Source organism: Thunnus maccoyii, chromosome 21 (assembly GCF_910596095.1).
Source record: "Thunnus maccoyii chromosome 21, fThuMac1.1, whole genome shotgun sequence".
NCBI lineage: Eukaryota > Metazoa > Chordata > Actinopteri > Scombriformes > Scombridae > Thunnus > Thunnus maccoyii.
Window position 1 is genome coordinate 16,130,580 of NC_056553.1, and position 3,908 is coordinate 16,134,487.

General features: G+C 38.1%; 1 long non-coding RNA gene across 1 annotated transcript; it reads left to right on the top strand.

Annotated features, from left to right (window-relative positions):
* The first annotated feature begins 1,386 nt into the window (after nucleotides 1-1,386).
* On the top strand, nucleotides 1,387-3,299 carry LOC121888362. Its single transcript, XR_006093220.1, has 3 exons — nucleotides 1,387-1,502; nucleotides 2,360-2,411; nucleotides 2,511-3,299. It is a non-coding gene; the product is annotated as an uncharacterized LOC121888362 (long non-coding RNA).
* The last annotated feature ends 609 nt before the right edge of the window (nucleotides 3,300-3,908 follow it).

Consider the following 3,908-nt stretch of genomic DNA (forward strand, 5'->3'; position numbering starts at 1 on the left):
GAAGCTTGGCCTGGTTTCCCCTCTCCGGTGCCGCTGTAATTCACCTTGCGTCACCTCTATCTCATCCTACACTACGCGTGGCACGTAGTGGCAGATTGAAGTGCAGCGCTGCACTTCAATCTGCAACTATGCCTCTCCCTCATCTTCCACCCCTCTCTTTCTCACTATGTCTTTCTCACCCTCCCTTTCTCCCCTTCTGCCTCCTTCCTCCACCCCAAATCTCTTATTAGTCATTCATATGTAAATGATGCTTAAAATAATTATCTGATCTGGTGCCATCAGGTTGGATGAGGATGCTGGCAGATTCTGGAACGCCTCTATGTGTGTGTGTGTGTGTGTGTGTGTTCTAATCTAAATTCCCAGCAAGGCTATGGTTTGTGTTGTGTGTTTTCTGTGTTTATGTATAAGGCCTCTCAAGACACCAGCATTTCTCTATCCCTCTCTCTGTTTCACTCTCCCTCACACACACACACACACACACTTAGTTGGTTGCTCCACTTTCTCTCCTTCCTCCCCCATCAGCTCTCTCTCTCACTATCCCTCTATCTGTGGGAGGGATGAGGTGACCATCTGTTGTTCAGAGAGAGCTTGAAAGGGATTGAGGGGGAGAGAGAGAGTCAGACAGAGTGCGGGAGAGCGAGCTGTGCTGTGATATTGTAATTGCAGTCAAAGTAGAATTGAACTGAGGGGAACAGAGAGGAGATATGCGCACTGATAATGTCACTGCAGTCGAAGGTAGAGAGGGAATAACGGGGATTGAAAGAAGGACTGAGAAAGAAAAACAGAGGGAGGGAGAGGTGGTATGATATTGTCATTGCAGTAAAGCAGGCAGTGGCAGGCCCTTAAGACTTTGATTTATGTCTCCTCTGCAGTGTGTTTGTGTGAGTGTGCGTATGTGTATGTGTGATTTATCGTTCGTTAACGCTGAGGAATTAAACCTTGTATCCCACTGAGCTGCGCACATCAATTACCAACCCAACAAACGGCCGGGCTTCGCCTCAGTTCACCTTTAATGAGGAGAGGTGGCAATTGACACACACACACCATCACACATACACACACACATTGAAGACCCAATGCACGCTCACAGTTTTATACATACTCTAAAGAGTAATTCAGGGCACCTATTACCACCACTTAATTAAATGCATGGTTGCAAGATAAAAATTATAATTTAATGATTTAGATAAAAATTTGAAGTTGCAAAGATTATTTTAATGAGTTGTGCTGACATAATATTGTTGGTAATTACATCAACTTAATATTGTGTGTAATTTAAACTCAAATTTCTGTATTCATTGATTTAAAAAAAATTCAAGCCGTGGTAACTTAATGAAATTGGCTTGATTAACTATTTTTGTTATGTACCTTGAATGCAGGATTTCAAGTCCACTCCCCTACCTACTTAACATGCCTGGACAAATTCAGACATTTAAGACTGTTTGTTGGAGGACCTGTGGGTTGAACAAATACAGCACAGAGATACATAGGACATTTTCAAGGTGAGTATCATTTAATTTACAAACAAATTCTAAAGAATGTCTTTGGACATATTCTCAATTGTGATATGACCAATAGTGGACACATGTACAGAGGTTTGGCTACACCTGCTAACACACAACTTGATGGAATCTGTTGTACTGCTACACGTAGCTACTGCTAGTTATATTTAGTTGTGCAATCTGGCCATCCTACTCTTCACAGTGCATAGGAATGATGACGTTTAGAGAGGGCTTTTCATTTGTACCGTGGGGAGGAAAAGCATATTTCAAATTCTGCTTATTCATTCACCACCAAGCGTAGTTTTGAAGATTGTCTGTGCTTGCAATTTCAGTATTACATACATATATTAACATATACTGACAAATATGTAACTGCAAAAAATAAGATAAACATTGACTGTGATGGATTATCTATCTGCAGCAAGTTTTAAGTCTTTGCAAGTTTAAAGTAAATAAAACAAACCAATACCTTCCTGGAAGGTATGAGGTACAGTATTTGTACTTACGAAACTAGATAAAATTGACATGTTGCTTTAAAGAAAATCTTTGTGAAGCCTGACATTTGCTTGTAACAATTGTTACAGTTTAATTAAGCAGGGTACTTAACTGGCCCATTGACCGGACTTTGGTTCTAGGAAAAACTGTTGACCTCTATGGGGAGTGACTTAACTTGGCATGAAATACCAGTCAATAATTATGGGTCATTTCAGTGCACTGGTTTTCTACCAGTATATGTCACAGATCTAGGGGTTGTTCCTCTTTAACTACTGTGTTGTCTTTAACGATTTTTCTGTTTGTGTGCCCTACTTGACCATTGCACCCTGAAACTAATGGCAAATGGACGTGGACTCATCAAGGGGAAGAGCTACAGGAGTGATAATCAGGCAGATCAAGGACATACTTCTTCATGTATTATTTAGACTTATCTTTGAAATGCATGTTGTTGGCAGTCACCCATGCAGATTATATTTATTTAGGAATTTTCTCTTGATCCTTTTTCTTAAATAGCAAAAACCAATTGAAGTATGCAAAGAAGCAGCCCCCTGCTGCCTTGGCGTGTACCTTGAAGAGAAGGAAGAGGACCTTTTCAAGGAGTTTGGAATAATAAATGCAACATCTCAAAAAAAGTTGAATCCACACTGGGCACAGTGTCAACACACAAGGCAGAAACATGCTCCCTGTGGGTTCAAATTCTTAAGCATATTGCACTTATGGCCACATCCCAATCAGTGATATCATAGCAATCGTCCATTCAGTATGGATGGGTGTTGACAGCAATGGCAAGGGAAAAGGTTCACTTAACCAGTTCACTTACATAGGTTTTTTGTATGAATACTGCAAAAAGATGAGATAAATACCCAGAGACAAACTGAACGTCAATTAAAGTCAAATGTAATAAAAGAAAAAAAAATTGCTCAATTTGGGCAGGGTAGATCACAACCCTGGTATCAGCTTGCAATGTAATGAGCACTTTCGTTTTCTTAAGAAACTGAAAATGTGTTTGTTAGTATATTGTTAAAGGGTGATTTCTAGTTAATCACAACTTGGGTTAGCTGAACCTCTTTTAGTTTGGATATAAAACAGAAACTGAGTGCACCTGAAATCCTAGCTATAAAACTATGGTACATAACTACGCTAAGTATGGTATATCAAGGCTGATAATTATTAATAATAATTAAAACTATATTTTACTGTTTGCCTTAGTTTTCTCTTACAAATAAGTTTTTTGATTCACTTTGGTTTACTGATGTTTGGTAAACTGCCATCATTGGTGACCAGGATCTGGACAATTTACATTTGTGTTGTTGTTTTTCTTTTTTAAAGAATGTTGTCACATTTTCAAATACACTGTGGTACAAAATAAAAGTTAATTGCCGAACAATTTTTGTGGAATTAATTATTTTTAAAGCTCCTACATGACAAAAAAACCCCAAACAACAGAAATGTTGTTTGAAACCCCCAAGTACTGAATGAAAATGAAAAATCTAATTGGACCAACTTGATTTTTTTTTTTACTGGTTGTCACTTAAAAACTTGTGTTCATAATTATGGTGATTAAGTACACGATACTTAAAAATTCCTTTTACATATTGTGGAAAAACTAGTTGGAACAACTAAATTTTTAGTACTCACCATAACAACGTGTTTATGCTGCCAATTATTAAGCACATGGTAATTGAAAATACCTTTGATTGTAGAGGAAATGCTGATTCCTCTAACTCAATGAAGTGTGTTGGTTCAGTATAATTTCATCAGAAGTTGTCATACTTCAAAAAGCTTGATGCAAACTGTTACGTTAATGGTTTTTGTTGAGCCAAAATATGTGCAAACTTGCACGCAGGTGTAAGCACATTGTTATCTTAGCTACATGTAAAATGTGTGACAACTGAACTTTAACTGAAATGA